Raw genomic sequence first — 26,583 nt, forward strand, 5'->3', positions numbered from 1 at the left:
TGGAAGCATCAGTGCCAAAAATATCTCGATTTTTCATGTATAAAAAGGTCCCTGAGTTGTTTGCATATTTAAATAGCTTAGAGATCTTTTAAAATCCCCCAAACCCAGCTTCAGCCCAGATAAATCAAATCATAACATCTAGGACTGGGATGTTGTGTACTTTTGAATCTCCCTGGCTGTTACTTTGGAGACCACTGCTGACTATGCTTGTACTCTAGAGTGTCCCACCCCAGCCAGATGTTGGTATTGTCAGGAGTGTGCCCTGTCCGAAGCCATCTCAGGTCACTGCAGATCTAGGAAGTGAAAATCTATCCTGAAACAGGGCCCCCAGATGTTTCTAGGATAGTATAGTCTGAGAAGCTCTGATATAGGGCATGCTGTTTTTAGTCCTGGTCATCTTCATTGGGTGGAGTCGGGGAGGGGGGCATGCTAGAAAGAGAAATGACTATGGTTTCATGTGTGCAGCCTTAATATTTTTGTTAAATTAGTACACAAGCAGCTGGACATACTGGGTCATACCTATAACACTAGCTCTTGGGAAGACTGAGACATTGAGGAGTACCACTAACTTGAGGACAACCTGGACTACAAAATGAGTTCTAATAAACTTGGGCCACACAATCTCAAAAAGAATAATATAACAATAATGCTGATTTCTTGATTTTATTATGACTATAGTTCTGAAAAATTTTTGATGCTCACTTTCTATTATATATTTGTGACTTAGGAATTCTGAGATACTGCCCTAGTCTTTGCAACTATCTTCTCAGCTTTTGCTTGACTCTCTGTCTTTCTTTAAACAAAGTGAAACTCCCTTTATTTCTTTGTACAGTCATCAGACCTTTGTGGAAACTTTGGACTGTGTATGTCGATGCTGGTAGTGAGAGAGGGAACCTACACTGACTTTCAGAAGCCTTTAACTGTATAAGAGGCCTCTGTGTGGCCCCGGTAGCTTTTAGAACAACAGAGAATACCAGGGCACCATGAGAGGGCCTGGTGATTCAGAGGTGGGAGTGGCCATCCCTCCCTGCTGCTGGGATTAAGGACAGTGCCATTAAGGAAATGTGCTCTGTGTAAAAGGTCAGTGAAGGAAAGCTGTCCCCAGGACAGAATATGCTCCCCAGGGTAGCTCACAGCTCTGGGAAGGACTGATTAGTCAGAACGTCTGGTGGTAAAGAAAATTTTGGCTCTAAGATTCTACAGGTCAAATACCCACACTGCAGGGAAGACTCCAGAGCTCTAGAAGTCCCAGACTCCAAGAATGGAGAGTCTTTCTCTCTGTGTTTTCCTGATGCCTGTTTTATTCTCTTGTGTTAACTGGCTTTCTTGGCATGATAGAAACATGACTGGTAAACACGAAGGTCTACACTTGAGAGGGAAATCCCAGACATGGGGTATTTGAATCTAAGTGATTAGCAAGCACTACACCCATGCATAGAGGGGCAGCCCAAATTGAACTCACTGGCTCATTAAAAATAAAAAAGACACTTTGTTGGTTAGTTTTATGTCAATGTGTCACAAACTAGAGTCATTTTGAAAGAGGGACTCCTAATTTAGAAATTCGTCCACAACAATGAGCTGTATGGGCTGTAAACACATTTGACAGTCATGTTCCTTATTAATGATTGGTGTGGGAGGAACTAGCTCACTGTGGGTAATGCCACCCTGGACAAGTGGTTATGAGTTGTATAAGAATGCAAACTGAGCAAGCCCAGGGAACAAGCCAGTAAGCAGCATTTCTCCATGGCTTTTGCTTTAGTTTCTGCATCCAGGTTCCTCCTTTGAGTTCCTCCCCTGACTGCTCTAGGTGAAGGAGTATGACCTCTGAGTTGAAAAATAAAATAAACCTTTTCCTGCCCGAGCTGCTTTTGGTCATGGTGTTTTATTGCAGTATAAACATTAACTAGGGCAGACATAAAATTGGGAGGGGAGTGAAGAGGTGGGGAGGGGCTTAGGAAGGATTTGGGGGAAGAGTGTGGGATGAATATGATCAAAATACTCTGTACACATATATGAAAATCTCAAAAAATTATTTAAAATATTGTATACAAAGTAAAAACATATTGTATTTAAAATGATAAACTAGGTAAGCAACAGAGGGATAGTTGAGTCATAGTTGGTAATCAATATTGAAACTTGATATTAACAGCAGGATTGTTTCCTAGGCTGTTATATGTTTTGGAAATTTCATTTTAATTGTTTTGAGGCAGCATCTGGATATATACTCTGGCCTAGAACTCACAGTGATCTGCTTGCCTCTGCTTTCGGAGTTTTGGGATTACAAACATGTGCTGCCACACCGGGCTTATTTGGAAAATGTTCTTAAAGTAAGGAAGACATTCCTGAGAAGGCATCTTGACAGCCTCTTGTGATAATATATTGCAGCCTCTCTCTTCTGGACTTCATTTCATCAGACCATTCCAACTTGAAGCTCCAGGCATATCTGTAAATCACCACAACCAAAGTCCAGCTCTCGATTACCTCCTGCTCTGCCCCATTCTCATCAACTACTCAGCCATGCCAGCTGGTATCTGTGAGCCATTCTCACTTGATCTTGTATCTTCATGAACCCGGTATCAATTCTCCCACAATTACCTGCCCCTCCCTTGTTCCCCGTGGCCAACTTCCTTATTTCTTCAGTGGCCTCAATGTCTAGCCACCTCATGTGACATTTCACAACTTTTTAGAACAATGGGGGAGTCTTCTTTTCACTCATCCACTACTCATCTCTGGTAGTTTCTCCCATAATTAAAGGCACAAAGATCTCAAGTTCTTCTAAAATGATACCAACTCTGATCTTAAATGCTTCCTGCCATGTGAACACAAATAGTGTTCTGCAAACATTATTTCTCCCAAGTGAACACATTGGCCTGATTATATAAGATGGATCTTAAAACCCACCTCCTTTATAGAAAACCTTCTCCCACTTCTGCAGCAGTCGTCACTCCCTCTTTTGTGCTGTCGGAGACATCCTTTAGTGTGGCACTTCTAATACCATGCAGCAATTATCTTTTCACATTCATATTCTCCTTCCCAGCAGAAGCTCTTTTAACCACAAAGAATGTATCTCCCGCACATAAAGCAATGTGGAGATATTTTTAAAAATAAATCTGAAGCTGTAAAAAGATAATAGTCTATTTGACTATTAGGGACCCCCAAATTCTAGTTCCATCAGTAACTGAAGAGTCAGCATTGATCCAGGGAAAGGAAACTCTCTTGAGAAGCTTCCTGGAGGATCTTGCTTATCCTGATCTTCGAACCCTTTTGTCCTGAAGTTCTTGACACTCAGTTCAAGTTCCAGTCCTTTGAATCTCCCAGAGGACTCTCTGACTTCTGAAGGCAGCTCTTGTGTGCTCCAGTGACACACCTAGAATTCTTTTGAGAATTCCTCACTGGGCATGGCTTTGAGTGGCCAAGCTTCTAGGCATGCTCCATCCTGCCCCAGTCTCTAAGGATCCACGGTGCTAGGGTTTGATACAGCATAAGGTGTGGCCTGAATTAAAGCAAGGTACCAACAAGGGATGAGTAAGGACACAGGAACAGAACCAAAGGTGCAGCTGGTGTTGCCTAATAGCAGTTTTCCTTAGCAAAACTCACTGCCCATGCCAAAGAACAAAGGGTGTTCATATCCAAGGCTGGGGACTGGCAAAGGAAGGGTGGTTCATAGAGAAGAGAAACCCTTTTGAAGCTCATTCTCCCCAGTCTTACCATCATCATATCATCTTTAGATATGAAGACATTTAATGTGAGTTTGTCCATACATCTTGATGGCCACCCTCAGAATGTATTGATTTTTCTTGTCTATCATTTGTCTTCACAGAGTATTGTGAAAGTCCCAGCCAGGGCCCCAGACACTATTCACATTATTTCCCTAATAATATGTTGCTTAACATTTGATATTAGAGATTTTAATAGAGGTTGCACAAGGAAATAAAATGAAGCTTACCTCAGATTTTCACATGTAAGTTCTCCTTTAAGTACCACCTTTGCTCATTCTGGTGTCATGAAAAATGGGAATGGTCAGAGATTTATTTTTTTACTTAGAAGAGTTTGGGCTGAGTTGGGCACTGGGGAGACATGTTCAAAACTTCCTTACTAGATTGTTCACTCCAAAGGAAAAGACTGGGAAAAATTAAAGAGGGGCTTATTAATGATTTATTAAAATTATATCTATTAGCATCTCCAAATATTGGGAGTTTGTAATTGAGTCCCTTGGAAAGAGTAGCTGTCTTAGTTACTCTCTCGCTCGCGCTCTCTCTCTCTTTGTTCTGTTTTATCGATACAGGGTTTCTCTGTGGCTTTGGAAACTGTCCTGGAACTAGCTCTTGTAGACCAGGCTGGTCTCGAACTCACAGAGATCCGCCTGCCTCTGCCTCCCGAGTGCCACCACCACCCTTCAAAGATAAGACTTGGGTCCTGGTGCTAGATTTCTCTCCCCTCACTAAAACACCCTATAGGTGGCAAGCAGAATGGGAAGGAGGAACTAGACCACATTGGCCAGGAATTGAACCTGGGTCTCTCAAGTGGGAGGCGAGAATTCTACCATTGAACCACCAATGCTAAAGCCTTAGTTATTCTCCTATTTCTGTGATAAGACACCATGACCAAGGCAACTTATAGAAGGAAGCATTTAAATCCAATTAAAAAGTGGGATACAGAACTAAATAGACAGTTCTCAATAGAGGAATCTAAAATGGCTGAAGGACACATAAGAAAGTGTTCAACATCCTTAGCCATCAGGGAAATGCAAATCAAAACAACTCTGAGATACCATCTTACTCCTGTTAGAATGGCTAAAATCAAAAACACCAATGACAGTTTATGCTGGAGAGGATGTGGAGAAAGGGAAACACTTCTCCACTGCTGGTGGGAGTGCAAACTTGTACAGCCACTTTGGAAATCAGTATGGCGACTCCTCAAAAAAATGGGAATGAGTCTACCACAAGATCCAGCAGTTCCACTCCTAGGCATATACCCAAAAGAAGCACATTCAGACAACAAGGACATCTGTTCAACGATGTTCCTAGCAGCATTCTTTGTAATAGCCAGAAACTGGAAGCAGCCTAGATGCCCCTCAACCGAAGAATGGATAGAGAAAATGTGGTACATTTACACAATGGAGTACTACTCAGCAGAAAAAAACAATGGAATCTTGAAATTTGCAGGAAAATGGATGGAACTTGAAGAAACCATTCTGAGCAAGGTAACCCAATCACAAAAAGACAAACATGATATGTACTCACTCATATGTGGATTTTAGACCTAGAGTAAGGGATTACCAGCCTACAATCCACACTGCCAGAGAAACTAGTAAACAAGGAGGACCCTAAAAGAGACAAACATTGTCCCCTGGAGAATGGGAAAGGGTCACAATCCCCTGAGCAAATTGAGAACATGAGAAGAGGTGGGGAGGGAGCTACGAGAATGAGAAGGGAAGAAAAGTAAGAACGCAGAGGTCATGAGGGAGCAGAAAGGTTGAGTCAGGTGTAGATTAGAAGAAAGGATATGTAATAGGTAGGGTTTTAGTTGAGGGGTGGTAGGGGAGGATGGGAGGTAGAAGGGAACTGGGATTGTCATGTTTGTGTCATGTCATGTCAATCTTGTTTGTAATTCAAATTTAAAAAGTCAAAAAAAGAAGCGTTTAATGTGGCCCTCAATTTTCAGAGTCTCAGAGAGTTATGGTACATGATGACAGTGAGCACTTGCATCATACTCACAAGTAGAGACAGAGTTCAATTTGAAAGGCCCTACCCCTCTGTGATACACCTCTTAATCCTTCAACAATAATGCCAGCCTGTCTGCTTCTGATTTTCAGGCAGTGTTAACCACTGAGTTGAGAACATGGCTGAATGAGCTGGGAAGACAGGAAACTCAGGGTGGATATCTGGAATGGAGGGGCTACAGACCATTCCAGAAGCAATGTCTCCTAGGCAGGTGGAATAGGAGTTGAAAGATGCAGGAAGAGAAGGACGCTGGTGTTCAAGATTTAAATGTGAGGTTGCCTAGGGAGAGGCCCAAGAACGAAGGCACACATCTGCATGCCATCTGGGAAATGAGCTGTGAAAGCAAACTGCAGAGAAATGCATACACTTTCACACCATTCCCTTTTACAGTCATCTCACGACAGCTTTTTTTTTTTTCTTTTTGAAATAAATAAATCGAGTTCAGGGATCTGGGGGCTTTAATGTACAATTGAACATGCAAATGGAAAGCATCTGGATCTACATGGAGAACAAGGATAGTCTGCAACTCTGCAGCAGCAGTGATGTCATTGTCATAAGCCCTGCAGCCCTGAAAATTTGTATCCCTGCGTTATCCTGTTCTCATTATACTCTAGTCAGGGAAAAGCTTTCCAGGCACATCATACCCTGGTGGATCTGCAAAGGGCCTGAGGTTTGGTGGGACATGGGGACCCAGTGTCTCTTGGTACTGCCAACTGACTAGAAAGTTAAAAGACTGTAAAGATAGATGGACAGACAGACAGACAGACAGAGAGGCACACAGACAGGTAGGCAGTTTTCTCCATATATCAAAACTCGAGGCTTAATATCATTTCTGGTGGTCTCAAGAGTGAGTGGGATGCAAATTTTCTGACCAGTCTCTTTGCATAAAAGGTCCTTGCCGCTCTTTGGGGCACACCAGACTGGATCATTCCATAATTGCTGCCTTCACCAGTCAAATAGCATCAATTAACCATGCTGCTTCTCACTTATTATCACAGTACCCATATTTACAGCTTTTAGCACACTCACAGTGCTCTTCAATCAAACTGTGTGTGGGCTCACAGCTAAGTGTCTCAACATACTAGGGACATCAGATGTTCCTGTTCACTGAACCTCCCAGATGGCTAAGGAAGGCACGGACCAATTGTGTAATGACAGCACATGAGAATTATGTGGCACTGAAGAAGTTGGTGCCTGATAAACATTCTCCCTGGATGACTATATCATTGTCTTAAGTTCAAAGGTCTGAGGATAAGACTTGCACCATCAGGCTAACAAGGCAAGAGCTAACATTGACCTTCTCTTGTCTATTAAGCAGAGCCACGTCGGGTTTCTTTGCTTTTTATTTTGTTTGTTTGTTTTGGGGAGGCGATGTCTTTTATAGTCCAGGCTGACCTCAAACTTGCTGTACTGCTGAGAATGACCCAATGATTTTTAACTGATTCTCCTAACTCCAATTCCCAAGTGCTGGGATTCTGCATGTGTATCACCACACTCAGTCTATGGGGTATTAGGGCTTCCCAAATGCTACTCAGGCACCATACCAACTAGACTACATTCCCAACCCTCTCCTGGTCTCTTGACTGAAGAGTAAGATGAAAAGGAGGCAGCCTTGTCTGAATTCATTCACAAAGGTTCCGTGAGACTCTTCACAGATTCTGACAGTTTTATCTTTTGTGTGTCAATGCATGCATAATGCTATACACTACTAACTCGTCAGTAGCCCCCAAGAAATCCTGACACTAGACCCATCAACCAACCTTTTCAGTCACATCTAATTTGACACAGCTCTGCATGCAGCTATAATACAAGGTTTTCCTCACATAGCTGTCCCTCACACCCGAGAAAGAGTCCGTGAAGAAATTGCCTATCTCTGTTATTCCCTGTTCAATCCCAGAGAACATAGAGGCTCCTCCCCCTTCCAGTAATTCTTTGTTTGTAAATCATAAACGGCTCCCCTAATGTTTGTTGTAGATTTGGAAATTATTTAAACATGGGTGATGGATTTACTTTAAATGATTTCTGGATTGTACATGAACCCAGATACAGGTTAATTGTGTGGTGTTTCCTTCTTCTGCTTTAACAGTGAACACCAGACTTAAGTCTTATGCTCCATAATTAGATAAACAATCTATTTTGTATTTGTCATTTTTGTTGTTGTTTTTACATCCCAACAACAGTTTTCCTCCTCTCCTCCCAGCCCCTCCCCAATTCTCCATTTTTTTTTTTCAGAAAAATGCAGGCCTCCCATGAATGTCAACCAGCCTTGGTGTATCAAGTTGCCATGAGACTAGACACCACCTCTTCTATTAAGGCTGGATGAGGCAGCCCACTAGGAGGAAAACAATACCAAAAGCAGTCAACAGGGTCAGACAGCCCCTGCTCCCACTGTTAGACGTACCATAAGAAAACCAAGCTACATAGCTGTCACATATGTACAGAGGGCCTAGTTCAGTCCCAGTGCAGGCTCCCTTGCAGGTTGGTTCTGTCTTTGTGAGACCCTATGAAACCAGGTTAGTTGATTCTGTGGGTTTTCTTGTGGTGTCCTTGAACCCTCTGTCTCTTACAATCCTTCCTCCCCTTCTTCCACAGGATTCCCCAAGCTCTGCATAATGTTTGGTTGTGGGTCTCTGCATTTGTTTCCATCAGTTTCTGGGTGAAGCCTCTCTGATGAACATTGGGCTAGGCACCAATCTATGAGTATAACAAAATGGCATTCAGAATCCTTTCATTGACTTTTTTTGTCGTCTTCCAGTCATGTTTGGTTCTATCCTAGGTCTCTGGACTATCCTGCCTCTGGGTCCTGGCCCTCTAGGCAGTGTCAAAGGTGAGCTTCCTCTCATGGTATGGGTCTCAAACTACAGCAGTCATTAGTTGGCCACGTTCACAATTTCTGCAACACCTTTACCCCAGCACATCTTGTAGGCAGGACAAATTGTAGGCCGAAGGTTTAATGGCTGGGTTAGTGTTCTAGTCCCTCCACTGAAAGTATTTCCTGGTTATAGAAGATAATCAGTTCAGGCTCTGTATTCCCCCCCTACCCCCTGGCACATTGCTAGATCACCCTCATAGATTCTTGAGAGTTTCCATTGCACTAGGATTCTAGCTCATTTCAGAGATTCCAGCTCATTCCAGAGACACCCGATTCCATTGTCTCTCCCAGTACTCTCTCCCTCCATCCTACCCCACCTTATCCCTCCTATTTCAATCACCACCTCCAACCCAGATACCCCTCCACTGACAATGTCTATTCTCTTTCCCTTTCACAGTGAGATTCATGTGCCCCCTCCACCCTTGAGCCTTCCTTGTTACTTAGCCTCTCTAGGTCTGTGGATTTGTTATCCTTTACTTTACAAATAATATCCAGTTATAAGTGAGCACATACTATGTTTGTTTCTCTGGGTCTAGGTTACCTCATTCAGGATGATCTTTTCTAGTTCCATCCATTTGTCAGAAAATTTCATGATGTCATTGTATTTAACAGCTAAATAATAAAAAATTCTCCATTATGCAAATGTACCACATTTTCTTTGCCCATTCTTCAGCAGTTGAGGAACATGTAGGTTGTTTCCAGTTTCTGGCTATTAGGAATGAAGCTTCTGTGAACACAGTTGAGCAATTGTCCTTGTGTTAGGATGAGGTGTCCATTGGGTATATGTCCAGAAGTAGTATAGCTAAGTCTTTAGGTAAATCAACTAACAATTTTCTGAGAAACTGTTATATTAATTTCCAAAGTGGCTGCACACAATTTCACTCGCACCAGCAGTGGAAGAGTGTTCCCCTTGCTCCACATCTTCTCCAGCATGAGCTATCACTTGTGTTTTTTATCTTAACCATTCTGACAAGTGTAAGGTGAAATCTCAGAGTAGTTTTGATTTGCATTTCCCCAATGACTAAGGATGTGGAACATTTCTTTAAGTGATCCTTGGCCCTCTGAGACTCCTGTTGAGAATCTCTGGTTAGATCAGCACCCCCATTTTTTAATTAGATTATTTGGTTTGTTGAAATCTAGTTTTTTGAGTTCTTTATATATTTTGGATATCAGTCCTCTGTAAGATGTGGAGTTGGTGAAGATCTTTTCCCATTCTGTGGGCTGCCATTTTGTCCTATAGACAGTATCCTTTGTCTTGCAGAAGGTTTAGATAAACAATTTTAAAGGAAGACAACCTGTCCTGCCATTCCCTCGCAGAGCTGGGAATGCTTTTGCAGGTATCATTACTCAGCAAAGTCCTTTGTATGTTTGCATGTGTGTGCCTGCATGTGAAGGCCAGAGGTCCATCTTCAGATATCATTCAGAATGTTTTCTACTGTGTTTTCTGATACAGAGACTCTCGCTTGGATCTGATGCTTGTTGATTCAGCTTGGCCACTGGCCAGAGAGACCCAGAGATCTGCCTGTCTCTACCTCCCCAGGGCTGGCACCAAAAGCATATAGCATCATGCCTGGTATTTCACACAGGTGCATTTGGTTCAGATATTCATGTTTTCAAGGCAAGTACCTCACCAACTGAATATCTCTCTAACCCTGCAAAGCCCTCTTTTTAATGAATAGCTTCTAATAGCTCACCTGAGTCCTCACTGTTGCTTGAAATATGGTCACGAACAGGGTTGCACATACCAAGGAATTATTTGGAGCCTAAGTTCTCCTTGTTAGCCTGTTCAACCATTTCTTCCTCCACAATTTTCAGTAAATAATAGTTCACACAACTGACTAGCCAGATGACAAAATCCAGGGCCCCAACCACATGCTCTGTCAGTATTTGGATCTTGAGTGTCCCCAAAATGTATGTGTTGTAGGCTTGGTCTCCAGAGTGGCATTCTTAGGAAGTGGTGGATCTTTTAAGAGGTGAGCCCTAGTGAGCATCCTTCAGGTCACTGGGGGCTACCCCCATGTCCTGGCTGTGAATTGAGTAGTTTGCCTCCCATCACTCCTGCTGAATCTTTGCCCCATCTTAGAGGTCAATTGATCATGGACAGAACCTCTAAATCCGTGAGCCAGAATAGACCTTTTCTCATTATAAACTGATGGTCTCAGATGTTTCTTATAATTATGTGAAGCCAGTTTATACACTATCATCTTTCTTTTCTTGCTTATACTGAAGTATGCAGGCATGATGCTGCCTCTGGCAAAGCTATCCCACCCCTTCCCTGTACTTACATTTTTGCACTTCTATGGCTCTCATTCTCTTCCCATTCTCATGGGCAGTGCTTCTCAAATGCCCCTCAGTGGATGCCTCTCCCCATCAAAATTTGTTGTCTTCCATCACAGAAAATAATCAATGGGATGGAGCCATGTTTCTCCCCTCCTCAACACAAACACCATGGATGTCTCTAAACCAGGCCTTATCCTCATGTAATGGAAGAGTGTTTGACCCAGACTAGTATCCATCTCAAACTCAGAACATGTCATCATTTGGAAACAGTCTCTGAATATTTAATTCACAGAACAACTAGGCAAAATCACTGTAGATTTGCGGCCGACAAATGACTGTTGCATACAAATCCAGCTTTACACAACTGTAGCCATCTTACCTCCATAACTGCCCCCAGACTAATCCTATTTGTTATTTTTTTTTCACAGTTTCTCAGGAAACTGTAAGCAGAGCCTTACAGTGGAGTGTACAGAGCATGCTATAGCCACTGACCCTGCCTCCAGAGATGTGCCCAGTTCTGACATTAGCTAAAGATAAAGCAGGGACATTTCCACTGGGGTGAAATTGGTTTTGTCCCAGCCAGTGTGTTACCAGAATGAATGTCATGTGAAGATAGCAGCAGAGGTGAACACTGCTTCCAAACATCTGGGAACCCCAGAAGCCAGAATCAATCAAGCCCTAATAACTCTTCAACTTCAGGCTTACAGTTTCCAGGCTCATGGTAGAGTCAGGTTATCACCTGTCAACCCACCCAATTTGTGGTTATTTCTTACTGTGCAGCAAAGAAATGAATGCAACCCACTTTACCCTCTTCCTCACCAAAAGCTCAGACAAATACATTAACCAAGGCTTGTGATGGTACTCACTGGATAGTGCTTGCCAAGCTTGCATTAGCCCTGAGTTTAGTCCTTAGCAACATACACACACACACACACACACACACACACACACACACACACACACACCCTAGCGGGGGCTTTTATTGAGCAATTAATACATGCCTTGCTCTGTAAACATATACCCTTTTTGATCTCTAGTCTTCTTAAAGCTGACTCACCATCCAAATGTGTACAGATGAGTTAATGAAGCAGAGGGCTCACTGAAGACTATGAGCCCAGTAAGTAATGGGACCAGGTGGGCCTACCGGGTTTCTGAGTCCAAACTCTTTGCTGGGATCTCCAGTCCCTAATGGTGTGGCTTTCATTCTGTTAAACATGTTCTTTCTAAGATGGTGGTGGATCTTCTAACACTTAAACAAATGTCGTGGGCTTGGGCAATAGTGTTTGCCTACAGGCATGAGGCCCTAGGTTCGGTCCTCAGCACTGCATAAGCCATGAATAGTGGCCTATACCTGTAATACCCAAATTTAGGAAGTAGAGATAGGAGGATGGAAAGTTCCAGGTCATCCTCAGCTACAAAGCAAGTTGAAGGACACCCCGAGATATAGGACACCCTGGGATATATGATACTGTGTCTCAAAATTGCCTTTATGTTCCCAACTTTTCTTGTCTGATATGTTGACCCCCTCTGCCTTGCAAATCATTTTTGTTTATTTGTTTGTTTGTTTTCAGGTGGGCTTTCACTATGTAGCTTGGACTTGGCTTGCACCTTTGGTCCTCTTGCCTCAGCCTCATGAGTGCTAGGGAAACAAATGTAAGCCACTATACTGGAATGGGTCCCTCCTCTCCTGCTTCTTTTCCTCCTTTCATCTCCACTCCTTCTAATTCCCTTTTCTTTGCCTCTGCTGTGGGCCCCAGAACCTCCCTTTACCCCCACAATTTCAAACATCACTTCTTCCATAATTCACCGCCCCCCAAGTGTCCTGCAGGGACCTCGCACACATTATTGACTCTAAAATGTATTCTAGGTTTGCTCTGCCTATGGGACCATCTCTTCCCAGAAACCAAAAGCACCAAGGCTCCAGGTTGCATTTGACTCCCTTCCCCCATCTCCTAAATCAGCTTCCAAACCTTACCAATCTATCTGACTTAATCTCTGGCAAATCTCTCCCTGTGTTCACCCTCTCTCATTCTGTCTTTCTGGGTTTGCTGTATCATCCTCTTATCTATGATTGTTCCTGTTTGTAATCCGCCCTTTACATTATGGACACAGCCTTGTCTCTGAAAGGGACATTTCTTCCTCAAGGAGACACCCACGTGGCTCCACAAGGCCTGGAGAAGCCCACCTGGTGGCGTTTCCTCTTTCCTCATTCCTCTGTAATTAAGTGCCTGAGGCTCTGCCTAGGCTTACACAATAACTTCCCCTGAGCATTCTCTGGAATAGGTTCTCAACCTCTTGCTCCTCCCTCCAGCCTTTACAGATGTTTTCCCCTTAGTCGGTCCTCCCTGCATACTTATAAAAATATGCTGGAACTATATTTAACATTCTGTGGCACTTTGGGAAACCATTAACCCTGGAGTTTCTAAGTTTCTCTTGCTTCTCCGAAGTCAGTTTTAATACTATGAGATGCCATGTCACTCTCACCTGTATGACCATGGAGAATTATTCAACCTTGCCAGTCTCCAGAGTTCCTGTTTGGGCAGCCAAGATTTTGATTGAGGTGGCTTCATCATCCACCTCTCCTTCTTTCTGCCAAGGTGGTTCTCTTCCTTCTGTGTCACAGATGTTGCTGCCAACAGCACTCCCTGGAGAACTTCCTGCATGCCAGCCTCCTAAAGAGCATGTTGCAGCAGTACTCTATCCTGCGGGGTACAGAGGCAGGCCCGATGAAGGGGAGTTGCTCTGGACCTCTTGTTAGGCACTCTAGATGCTTTGCTCTGCTCTGGAGTAAATGTGCTGACGCCTATCTTTCCAAGATGTGAGGTGGAAGCTTCCTGGCACTGTGTGGTACACTCTCCTAGAGCCCTTCTTTAGCAGTGACATCTCTGTGCTGGCACGGAGTAGTCATGAATGGTTACTGGGCCACTTACTCATCCAGAGTCAAAATACCTTTGTTTCCAGATTACAGACCCCATAGTGTTTATAATAGTCCACGGAGCTCATTTGAAGAAACATAGTTTCTTGAGTTTGTCAAAGACTTAATACCAAAGGCTGTGGAAAGTGAGAATTTGCACTTGGGGCTACTATTTCTAACACCTGGGGATAAGAAATTATTCCTGTGGAGCATGGAGTTGGAAACTGGCTTAGCTGATAGCATAAGGATTCAGGCATTGTGCTGGCCTGCCCCTGTCACCTGGCAGAATGCACTCAGGCAGTACCCTGGTCAGCCCCAGGTTCCATGACTACTAGTCTGCATGCAGGTGCAAAGGACCCCTTTAAAGAAGACACCCCCCCCCCAACTTACGCTCTCTTTCCTGCAGTTCCCCTGGGGCAGACAATACTTTTCCTGTCTCCCTTTCCTCCCCTCCCCTCCCCTCTCTTCCCCTCCCCTCCCCTCCTTCCGTCTCTTTACCTCTTTTCTCCCCCCCTCCCACCCCATTTCCCTTTCTCTTTCTAATAAAACTTCTCACTTATGCTCTGTCTGCCGGCAAGTTCTCCCTGCCTGGTGGAATCTGCCAAGGTCCCCCCCCCCCCCCGAAGCTTTATCATAACAGACAGGAAGCACTTGGTGACTCTCAGGAAGTAGCCTACAAGGGCTTGTGGCTGTGGGTTTCTTAGGGAACTTCCCTTACGTCTCTCCTTCAGAGACTGGCTTAGGAAGTTTTGATACACAGAGCCACTGGGCTGAGGACTCTTCGATACTGAGACAGTAGAGCTAACGAGCAAGGACCATCCTTCCCTTCTTGTAGCCATGGAGCGACAAGGGAGCAACGAAGCTTGTGCAGGAGGATAGCAGGAAGGTGAGGTTTGTCCATTTGCTTACAAGATGATACTCTACAAGATTCGGGGAGGTTCCAGGAAGTGTAGAGACTGAAGCAGAGAGAGTAGTTTCTACGTTCACAGGAATGACTGTCTCCATCAGAAGAAAGGTTTGTTTAGGAGGAGAAAGGTCATCCTCTGTAAGACTGAAATGCTTTGGCAGGTTTCAGCATCATGGACTGTGGGAACTTTAGTCTTGTGGTTTCCTTTCATTAAAACATTCTATGACCATAGGATTTGAAGCTGTGGGTGGGGGATAGGGGTTGGAGGTGGCAGCAGCAAGATTAGCATATGAAAGAAGCTGGCTGGCAGACGACAGGGAGCCCATTCCCCATCTTGCAGGTAGCAAGCAGCACAAAAGCTCTTGAGATACATAGAAAAATGGGTGCCTATAAAAGGTCATGAGCCTTTGTGTGTGTGTTCCTACTCACCTCAGATATGGAACAAACGAAAGACTAAAGTAAAGAAATTGCCTGCCTGATGGTAGTGGTGACACATGCCTTTAACCCCAGCACTCCAGAGGCAGAGACAGGTGGATCTCTGTGATCTCTAGCAGAGGCCAGCCTGGTCTACTGAGCGGGAAGAGAGAGACAGAGACAGACAGAGGATTGCCGAAGCCCTACTTGTTGTTTACTGAAGTTACTTATAGGAATATGGGGGAGAGGTTATTTACAGGAGCAGAAATGACCCAAAGATAGCTGCATCACCAAAAGCCCATCCCCCATGGTGGTAGGGGCTCACAAAGCCGGAAACCTGGAGCTCATTGCTTGACAACTTGAAGAGCATCTCTTCTGGGCAACTCAGTTGGTCTCTGCCCCTTCCAGGCAGCTCAGCTGTTCTACAGGAGCTCAGTTTGTCTACCAGTGTCTGTCAGCAGTCCTTACAGCTTATAGATGCTTAGGGAAGGAGGGGCCCAGTGGATCTGGTATGTTTTAGGGACTTCCTGAAGCCTTGAATTTCTTACTTCTTGAGCTTAACAAGGTCCCCTGCAGGAGGGAATGTTCTGGCTGCTTTTAGAACATCCTGTTTTAAGTGCTCCCCCACCCCAAGTAGGAAGGCTTTGTGTGGGAGGAAATCACTACCTATGAGCTCACAAGCCTGTTCCCAGTCTTAGGAATACCTTACCCTCTCATAATAAATTATCCTTGTTTCTGTTTCTAACCACCTGTCCCTGAAGAGATTCATAGTCCTGAGCACAAGAATCTGAAAATTTTGTCAGGAGCCCTCCAAACTCAGATCTGTTCCTAGAACAAAGGCAAATATTGTGCATTAAAATATATTACATTAAAATATTACCTCCAACATAAGAGTTCCTTTTTTTTCCCCTTCTGATTGGAGAAGATATCAAGCATGTGTTGGGAACTAGCTGCTGAGTCACCAGGCCTAATAGGCAGCAGGAAGGCAAGAGGAATCCCACCAAGGCACCCTAACAATAATGAGTTCCTTCTGCCATCACCTGTAGAGAGAGCACAAGCAGAGCTGGGAAAGAAATGGCAGATTTGGAAGAGCTGTTGGCAGAAAAGAAAGGGTGTCACTGAGAGGGTTGCCAAGCAACAGCAGACTCGGAAGTGGAGAGGTTTCTTAGTGGGCCTTACACTGGAGCCCATCCATAACGTTTGTAGAATCATCCTGCGGTTCTCCGTGTTTCTGGGGCATGGCACTGGCAGATGCTCTGGAGACACCTCCACACTGCATTGGGCACTCCTCCCAGACCAGATGGGATTATTCCTTTCCTAAATAGTCCAATGTGTCTCTGCTGCCTACAAAATAAACTGAAGTCCTTTTAGTACGGCACAGAAGGCATTACAAAACTAAAGCTTATTTTTTTATTTTCCAACATTCTGCAAGTAACAATGTTCATTATAGGACATCTGGAAAGCATAAGGGAAGAAGAAATGAAAGGTAAACATTCCCTATAGTCCTAGCACTAAACATTGCTGCAGCAGATGCAGTTCCATTTTCCCCTCTGCGAGTCTGGGATTAAGCCTCCTAGCCTTGCTTAAGGAACCAGGCTGTATCAGGAAGCAACAATAGAACTTCACCAGGGAAAGAAGGCAGGCTGCCTGTGGAGTGTGGAGTTGGAACCTGAGCTCCTGTGTTGACAGCGGATCCCCTTAGAAGAGAAAGTGATTCCCCCCAAGGCCCTTATAATGTAGTTACAGCATTTGATTTAATTTCACCCCCAGCTAACATGTGGCCTTGAACACAGTACAAGATACATCACCTGCTGGCTCTCCTTCATGCCAGTACAAAACACCTTTCGGTTCTGCACTGGTTTTTGTTTGTCCCCAGAGCTAGCCCTGCACCCGCATCTTGAAAGGGTTATCTACCAAGGCCCCACAATACTGGCTCATTCTGTTCTCTCAAAGTGCATCCACTACCCCTCCCCCTTTACTGTCACTGTGCAAATTACACAACAACCATGGGACTGAAGGTGTCTCTCCCGGAGGACAAGGCCATGGTTTAGCCCAACCTGGTGACTTTTCCTTTTTTTTGTAAACTCTGTCCGTGTGTGTGTGTGTGTGTGTGTGTGTGTGTGTGTGTGTGTGTGTGTGTGTGTGTGTGTGTGTGTGTGTGTGTGTGTGTGTGTGTGTGTGTGTCCGTACAAAGAAGCTAGGCATAGCGGTACATGCCTGTCATTCCAGCATTTGGTAGGTGAAGGCAAGAGGACCAGGGATTCAAGGTCATCCTCAGCTACATAGTAGTTCTGTGAGCAGCCTGGGCAACAAGAGGCATGTCTCCGAAAAAAGGAGAGGAAGAAAGGGGGGAATGTTGGAGAGAAGGAAAGAAAGAGGGGTGAGGAGGGGGAAAGTATAAGTACCTAGATAGGGGTATTAAAAGAAAGAAAGTAGAGAAGCACAAAGTGAAAATGAAAAGTCAATTACAATTGCAAATGATGGCTACCCTGGAGTTCAGGAGGGAAAGAAAGCACTTGGCAGTGAGCCTTGCATCAGCCAAAGTGAGAAGGTCTCTTCTGAAACACACAATTCACAGTCCCTGGCTGGACTTGGGGAGGAAGGGAGAGGATACTTCATTACCCAGCTTTTCTTGGACTCGAGGTTAAGTGGAAATTTCTCCCTGGTGCTTCTGGTACAGAGGATTTTGCATGGCAGGACAAAACCAGTTTCCTACTGCTAGTCAAGGAAATGCAGTAAAGCTTGGCAGTAAAAACAATGTGTTACTGTTCCCTTGGGTCCTCTGAAAGGGCTTGGCCGGAGGTCTCCCCATGGATCCCCTACAAGGCTGGGGAAGACGGCAATGTTGTCAGAAGGTGTTTTACCTTGGAAGTATGGTGTCTGAGCTGGGACCACTGGAGGATGTGGATATTGGCACACCATTTCTCTGCACATAACACTCTGCTTCTGTTATGAGTTTCTTCACATCGTGGCAGCTGGCTTCCCCCATAGGAAGCAACAAAAGAGTCAGGAGGAACTTAAAAGTTACCCTAAGACCTAAGCTTGGAGGTTCCCAGAATCATTTATACCATGCTCTATTAATCAGAGTAGCCATGTACAGACTTGGGACTGTGGCAGAGTGCTCATCTAGCATGCTTAAGACCCTGGGCTCAGTCTTGAACAATGGAAAGCAAACAAGCAAACCAGAAAAAGAACGAGAACACACACACTGCTCTTAGTGGTAATTAGTTGAATGTGGTAACATGTTATAATCCCAGTACTCAGGACACAATCAGAAGTTAGACTCATGGGCTTAACTTCAGTAGTAAGTCCTATGCCTACCTGAGCTACATAGAAAGGCAGGTACAGGCAAATCCAGTTTCAAGTGGGTAGGGGAATAGAGTCAACCTCCTAGTGAGGGGACAAACTGTGCAGGGACAGAGGGAGCCACAGGCTATCTTGTCATCTTCTGCAAGCCTGTTTCTTTTCTCTTTTCTCAGCATAGTCTGTGACAATAATTCACTCATACATACTTGGTTTCAGTTGACAAATAGTCATTGAGTAGACTGAAACTCAGTAGATTTTAATATGGTGGTTAGATCAAGGGTAAATCTAGACTTTTCTACTTACTAGTGCCTTAACCTTGGAAATTAGTTAATGTCACTATGACAGTTTCTTCATCTTCAATGGGAGAAAATCATAGTACCTACTTCATAAATATGTTTGGGCAAACAAAATAAGTCAATACATGTATAATATCAATACATCATACATGAGCACAGTAATTACTCCAAAGTATTCATTTCTGTAATCACCACTAGCCCCACTGTAATCATTATATACAAGGCACTATGATTTGCAAACAGAATGCAAAGCATGTGTGCAAAGGAATTTTCTGAAAACAGACAAAACCTCTGTTGTCTGTGCCTGTCTGATGTGATCTCACAGGTTTAAAAAGGAAGACAGAGGTAGACCCATAGCAAGCCATCTCAGTTCCTAGTGCTTGATCTAGTATACATGTCCTTGATCACCGTCCCCTTACAGCAGGCAGGTCAGCCTTGTGCCCAGGTTCACGCAGTTTGTAACTGGCAGAGCTAGGGTTTGAACCCAAGTACTTCATCACTGATTGGCCTACCAAAGGTTAAAAGGGAGTCTTTGGAGGGTTTTGTTGTTGCTGTTGTTGTCCTTCTTCTTCCTTCCCTTTTCCCCTAAGCCCCCACCCTGCCATCCTTTTTCTTTTTGAAACAAGATCTCTAGCTCAGGTTGTCCTCAGACTTTGCTATGTGGCCATGGGTGACCTTGAACTTCTGACTCTCCAGCCTCTAACTCCTGAAGGCTAGATTACAAGTGTCTGACCAGTTTGTGTGGTTCTCAGAAAGAACTCAGGTTTTTTTTTTCCATGCTAAGCATGCCGTGTTCCAACTAAGTTACATCCCTAGCCTTACAGGCATTCTTTGTGAACTTTTATTATGTATGGAAACTGGTCACAAGGTGCTGAAGAATGTGGGCATCATACTTGGATTACAAGGTACTTTCTTCCAGGAGGTGTTGCTAGATCTTCTTATACATGAAAAACCTGGCTTCAGAGAAGTGGTTTTCCTGCCCTAAAAATGAGGATTCATAACTCCAGGTCTACCCTGCTCTCTATGCTGGGTTACTCTACTAAAGCAAGCCTGTTTGTAAAGCTTATTAACGAGATGATAAAGACTCAGTAATTAGCAGAATACACACAGCAGAGAGACCACAAGGATGAGGGGGAACTAGGTTATACACCAAGGGGCCAATGACAGTATCCATGCCACCATTCACCAAAGACCAAGGTCAGGAAGAATGCTCTAGATAAAGACTTGTGGAAGCATGTCTGTGGCAGAATAAAGATGGTGTGACCTGGGAAGGGCTTGTCCCTTCTGAGGGTAGCACAGTGTCATGTAGCCACAGGGTGTGTGGGAAAATGCGTGGGTAGTTGAGCTAGCAGAAGCAGAAACATGAGAAAGGAGACAACAGAGAACTCTGGGGTCAGGCCTTTAATTAAGGATGTCATCACCTGAGATGGGAGCAGAGAGTAGGAACAGGTCAGTTGCATAGCTGCTCTTCCTAGAACACCAAAGCACATACTTGGGTTCTTCAGAGAGTCAGACCAACAGGTCATATGACAGGAGGTGGATGAGTTAGAGAGGGACTGTAGGGTTGGGCCCAGACATCCCATGACCTGCTGGCTGGCAGCCAGTTATGTCATTCAGTTCATAGGTCTGAATCCAGTCTGAGACCAAAGTCTGGGGCTAGGGGAGTCTGTGAGGAGAGGTTGCCCATGGGAGAGACTTCATCCTTCTACCTTTTAGTTCTATTCAGGTCCTCAAAGGGTTGAATGATCTTGTCCACATCTTCTTTACTCATGGTGATTGATAAAGAATACACCCACATAGCCGGTCAGTGGTGGTACACACCTTTAATCCCAGCACTTGGGAGGCAGAGGCAAGAGATTCTTTGTGAGTTTGAGGCCAGCCTGATGTACAGAGTAAGTGCCAGGACAGCCAGGGCAGAGAAACCCTGTCTCAAAGAGAGAGAGAGAGAGAGAGAGAGAGAGAGAGAGAGAGAGAGAGAGAGAGAAAAGAAGAAAGAGAAAAGAAAAAAGAATGCATACACAGACAGAGGGAGGGAAGGAGGGAGGGAGGGAAGGAAGGAGGGAGGGAAGAAGGGAGGGAGGAAAGGAGGGAGGGAGGGAGAAATAGGCAAACAACGAGAGACATAACAGAGATAGATAAGACAAACAGAGAGAGAGGCCTTTGAGGGAGGGCCATGGGCTGTCTTTTTCATTTTTTAAAGGATTTTTAAAATTACACTTTATTTATTTCATATATGTGGGAGTACATGTGCCGTGGTACACATTTGGAGGTCGGAGAACAACTCTGCAGAGTTGATTTTCCCCTTCTACTTCATCACATGGAACCCAGGGATCTAACGCACACTGTCAGGCTTGGCCACAAAGCAATCACCTCTACCCACTGAGTCATCTTGACTGCCCTCTTGATCATTTTTTATAGTTTCTGAGAAATTACTGCATAGGTCTTGGTGACAACATTATATTGTTCTTGTGCCAATAGAAAATTCTGTTTTCTTTGGACTATTTTTGTTTATTCTTGCTTTTCTTTTTCTTTACAGGGGAAAAATGAGTGCAGTCCCCTATTACCACAAATTATGCAGTTGAGTTTCCTGGATGTGAGGAAATCTCAGGGCCAGCACATCAGACTGCAAGAGACAGGCCTTACCCTGGGAACGCCATCCTCTTGACCTTGCCATTGCCCTGGCAAGTGAACATCACTGATTAGTTTGTAACACAGGGCCTGGCAAGATCAAGGCCTTCCTTGACCTTGCAACCTTCTTGCCTCAGTCTCCTCACACCTGGCTTTAGGATGTCAATTTCTTCAAGTATATTAAATATGACAATGAAACATATTTACTTTTGAAATATTGTCTCCATTTGTGTATGTTTGGTATGAAGTGAACTCAGTTGTTAATTACAAAACTAAGAAAATGTTAAAATATAGAATCCATACATATGTCAGAAACAGCCAACCACAATCAAACCAAACCAAGCATACCATAATTCCACTGGCACTTTTGTTTCTTCAGTTCTAGGGACTGGATCTAGGACTGGATTCCCGTGTGCTTGGCAAGCCCTCTATCACTGAGCTGTATCCATTCCCCCCCCATTCTTTTGAGATGGGGTGTTACTCTGTAACCCAGCAGGCTGTGAACTTGAGCTCTTTCTGCAACTGCCACCCAAAAATCACCCAAGAAGCTGGATTTGCCAGCCTAGTGGTGATGCCTTGCCCTGTTACATTTTGATATAACAGTTCCAGTTTTAGTGGTCCTTACTAGCCATCCATTTGTATGAACAGATGGTTTTTTGCTCCTTTTGCTTTTGGAGCCCTCCATTCATTTTCTCTTTGAAGTACTGTAGTCATCAGTATCCTAGTGTTGAAAATCCCTGTCAGTTGTTTCTTTGAGCCAAATTCCAACCAGAATGACTGGGCTACAGATCTGGTATATTTTTAAACCTCTTGGTATATATTGTTTCTGTCCAGAAGCTATTTCCAATGAACACTTTTTTTGCAGAAAACCATGAGGGTGATCACTTTCCCCTCACCACACCCAGTGGAACATTCCCCGTTTTATTGGCAGTGTTTAAGTTGATTCATGGATAAAAATATGTTAATTAAAATCATTTCATTATATTTATTTTGTGTCTGGGAAGGGGAGGGGTGACTATGCCACCATGCACATACACTTGGGAGTCATAGCTTACTTGCAGGAGTGGGTCCCCTCACCTGCCATGTGGGTCCTGGAGATTGAACTCTGGTTGTCAGGCTTGGTGGTGAGTCCCTTTACCCACGGAGCTATCTCACCAGCCCCCAGGTGCACTTTCAAGTTTTCATTTTGAAACTCATCACTCTAAATATTTTCCTTATAGATATAGGTAATTTCTATACTCTTTGTTTGTTTTTTTTGTTTGTTTGTTTTTCAAAACAGGATTTCTCTGTGTAGCCCTGGCTCTCCTGGAACTCTCTCTGTAGACTAAAAGGGCTTCTTCACTATGGAGCCCAAGTGGACCCAAAATTCATTATGCAACCCAGGTTGACCTCAAACTTGGGCAATCCTTTGAATCTTCTGCCTTAGTCTCCTGAGTGCCAGGAGTTTTGTACTTTTTAAAAGAAAACATATGGGGTCTGGAGAGATGGCTTAGTGGTTAAGAGCACTTGTTGCTTTTCCAGAGGACCCAGGTTCAATTCCCAGCACCCAAATGGCAGTTTATAACTGTCTGTAACTCTTGTTACAGGGGATCAGACACCCTCACACAGACATACATGTGGGCAAAACACCGATGTACATAAAATACAGATAAATTAAAATAAAATGCCTGTAATCAGCCTATTTTCTAGGTGTGTGTATGTGTGCATGCGCTCTTTAGCATGTGGGGATTGCCAAATGGTATGGAGTCCTTTTCTCTACTTCCCTCTACCTTCTTTTCATAGCCAAAGTCTCTTACTGAACTTGGATCTCACTTTTTCATCTGGACTGGCTAACTAGCAATGCCCAATTCCCATGTGCCTCTCTGCCCACCCCATGCTGGGATTACGGAACTCACCACCATGCCTGGCTCTTTTTTATGTGTACTGGGAATCAAACTCAGATCCTCATGTCTGCACAGCTAGCAATTTACTCTCTGAACCATCTGCCTGGCCTCCTCACCCTGACTCTTTAGTAATTAGTCTGTGACAAAAGTTTTGCCCAGTTTGTGAAAATACTGGACTAAAACAACTTAATTTTATTGTGAACACTACCTTCAAACATTTACAGTAATAGGATAGTATACATAATATCCCACTGTCACCATCAACTCATTATCCAGACTCAACAATTATCTGCTCACAGATAATCTTGTTTCACACCCATTATCTTCTCCTATGGCTTCTTTTTGGCAGTTCATCTTCAACATCCCATCATTTCATTGCAAATATTTCAGTATGTGACAATTGAAAAAGTATGCCGTCAAATCATCCACTTTCCCACTTTTTTCTTTGTGCTTTCTGCCTCCACTATTACTCTCAAGAGAATATCAAGGGCTGGTGACACGGTATAGCAGCTAAGAGCCCACACCGCTCTTGTAGAGGACCTGAATTTAGTTGCCAGCATCCATGTCAACAGCTTCTCCTGTCAAGTGGCTCACAATCATTTGTAACTCCAATGCCAGGATATTTAGCACTTCTGGCCTTTAAAGGGTATCTCTGACTCATGTGCACAAATGGTCCGAATACGAATAGTTTTTTTTTTTTAATGACTTAAGAATAGTTTATTGCTGTGGGTGTGGTCACACATAACTTTAATCCTAGCATTCAATAGTCAGGGGCAGGTGGATCTCTGTGAATTCAAGGTCAACACAGTAAGTTCTAGGACAGTTAGGGCTATGTAGGAAGACCCTGTCTCAAAAAACAAACAAACAAGTAGTTTATTATAAAAGAAGTCCAACCAAAACAACTAATAGTTGACATTATAAGTAATGCTTGTCTAGAACCCATGTCTCTCTTTTTCTGGGTAAAGGATGGAGAGCAGAGGTGTCCTCTGATTCTACAAGTTACCTGAGGGAGCCAGGGTGTTCATACCTAGTGGATTCCAGACACTGGTGCCTGAGCATAAACAGGGCACTCAAGTAGTGTTGGGGGTGGGGGAAGGGCAGATGAGAATTTTTAATCGCAGCAAAGGAGACTAGGGTAACTGCACGGGCCCTAGTCCAGAAGAGTGGGCAAACAAAGGATGATGGTCACAGTTGCCAGAAGGGTTGGACAGACCACCAGGGCAAGGAATTTCCCTCTTCTTTGGGTGGAAGAAAGAGGGGGAGAGATTGTCCTCTGGGTCCACAAATTCACTGATGCTAAGAGGCTGCTACTCTTCCCTGGAGCTGGTTACACTGCCTTCTGGGAAGGCTCTGGCTGTGATGTGGAGTGGGCCCAGGGGACTTCCCCCTTAGAAGGATGAAGACTTGCTAGGAGATTGCAACTTACAGTTGGCTTGATCAACCTTTCTTCAGGGCCAATGCTCCTACATGAATGCATCTCCATAGACATAATTAAAAAGTATCTACCTTTTTTGTCAGTTGACTTTGGTTTCATAAGTAAAACTACTTTAGTCAGGATTGATGATGCAATTGCTAAAAGGCTTGAGGCTCAAGCATGAGAACCTGCCTTTGGATTCCCAGCACTCACATAAGAGCTGAACTCACCAACCAGTCAGTGTAGTCAACCAATAAGCCACAGACTCAGCAAGAAACCCTGTCTAGATACTTGCAAGGGATTTCCTTCCCACAATCCCTTGTACTTATTCTTTCAACTTGTGCCCACCAGGGTGGTTCCCGAAAAGAAGAGTACTAAGAAGATGGGCTGTTCTGCCACCAATGAGGTGGTGACCCCAGAATACACCATCCACATTCACAAAGCACATCCATGGAGTGGGCTTCAAGAAGTGTTCCATGGGCGCTCAAAGAAATCCAGAAATTTGCCATGAAGGAGATGGGGACTCCAGATGTGCATATTGATACCAGGTTCAATAAAGCTGTCTGGGCTGAAGAAATAAGGAACTTTTCGTACCATATCTGTGTACATTTGTCTAGAAAACCTAGTGAGGATGAGGACTCACCAAACAAGATCTACACATTGTTAACTTATGTGCCTGTCACTACATTAAAAAAATCTACAGAAAGTCAATGTGGATGATGGAGGACCCAGGGCACCAGGTAGTAAGCCTGAAATTTGAGTTTACCCTATGGCAATACGTGACTGCAGGAAAGACCACAAACTGGGACCATCCAGGAAAGTACCTAAGGTTCCAACCATCACAAGATGTCCCTTAGGCTAGCACACACCCTCTTTCACCAAGACACCCCTACATAAATGTTAGCCAATCAGGGATCCTGAACCTTAGAAATCCCCCACCTCAACCTCTGCTATGATAAAAACCCCACCCCAACTGAGCCTGAGGCGCTCGTATCATGTCAATGTGTTGGACACATGGAGAGTCCAAGTTTTAACTTGAATAAAGACTCTCTGCTTTTACATATGCTATCCAGTCTCCTTGTTGGATATTGGGGGAATTCATGGTTTGGGCATAAGAGATGGGAACTAAGTTGATGAATGTCAAATAAAGTTGGAGAACTGGAGAAAACAAAACAAAACAAAACAAAAAACAATTAAAAAAAAAAAAACCCTGTCTCAATAACTTAAGATGGAGAGTAACAGAGGAAGACACCTGGACATTGACCTCTGGTACATACATCTAAACTTGCAAGTACAAGAGCTCATGAATACACACACACACACACACACACACACACACAGAGAGAGAGAGAGAGAGAGAGAGAGAGAGAGAGAGAGAGAGAGAGAGAGAAGAGCTTTGAACTTTGGATCCATTAAGACTGAAATTTTTCAAATCTGTAACTAGCTGAGTAAGCTCCTATGTCTTCACAGGTTTAAAACACCAACTTCCTCCTGTGAGAAATGCTTTTCCACTGCTAGAGCAATATGTCTTTTCTCTCTGGTCTTATGCTAGGTTTTTTGTCTTGTTGTTTAAGTATACATTTAATATTTATTATTGTAAGTTCCCTGGAACAACACTATTCATCAGTCATTTATACAACTATTTTAATGCACTATTTTTCAAAATTCTGGGTGGAGGGAAGACTTGAAATTGATGTTGTGATATTCATTCCATGGTGAAGTCACATTTGCAAGCTCAGCAGACACAGGTTATCCATCCCTGTTTTCTGTGGTAAGTTGCTACTAAGTAAAAATGCACTAATTACTTAATCCAATCCAATTCAACCATGACACTATAGCTTTGCAAATTAAAGACAAGGTAACTAGAAATCACCAGAAATCTAATTCCAATCAATTGACAGATGTGCTTTGAATTCCCATAATGGGATTAGGACATGATGCTCGGT

The 26,583-nt window shown here is 43.8% G+C and overlaps 2 long non-coding RNA genes and 2 other non-coding genes across 4 annotated transcripts; 1 reads left to right on the top strand and 3 right to left on the bottom strand.

Annotated features, from left to right (window-relative positions):
• Positions 1 to 1,883: 1,883 nt before the first annotated feature.
• Positions 1,884 to 14,401, bottom strand: LOC113831662. Its single transcript, XR_003483805.2, has 3 exons — positions 14,346 to 14,401; positions 13,360 to 13,577; positions 1,884 to 3,493 (listed from the first exon to the last, which is right to left on the bottom strand). It is a non-coding gene; the product is annotated as an uncharacterized LOC113831662 (long non-coding RNA).
• On the bottom strand, positions 4,490 to 4,560 carry Trnag-ccc. The gene has a single exon. It is a non-coding gene; the product is annotated as a tRNA-Gly (tRNA).
• A 62-nt stretch (positions 14,402 to 14,463) lies between the features above and the next one.
• Positions 14,464 to 21,542, top strand: LOC113831661. The gene is made up of 2 exons (XR_003483804.2): positions 14,464 to 14,675; positions 21,249 to 21,542. It is a non-coding gene; the product is annotated as an uncharacterized LOC113831661 (long non-coding RNA).
• LOC113831663 lies at positions 21,245 to 21,405 on the bottom strand. Its single transcript, XR_003483884.1, has one exon. It is a non-coding gene; the product is annotated as a U1 spliceosomal RNA (small nuclear RNA).
• Positions 21,543 to 26,583: the final 5,041 nt, after the last annotated feature.

This window comes from Cricetulus griseus, chromosome 3, assembly GCF_003668045.3.
Source record: "Cricetulus griseus strain 17A/GY chromosome 3, alternate assembly CriGri-PICRH-1.0, whole genome shotgun sequence".
NCBI lineage: Eukaryota > Metazoa > Chordata > Mammalia > Rodentia > Cricetidae > Cricetulus > Cricetulus griseus.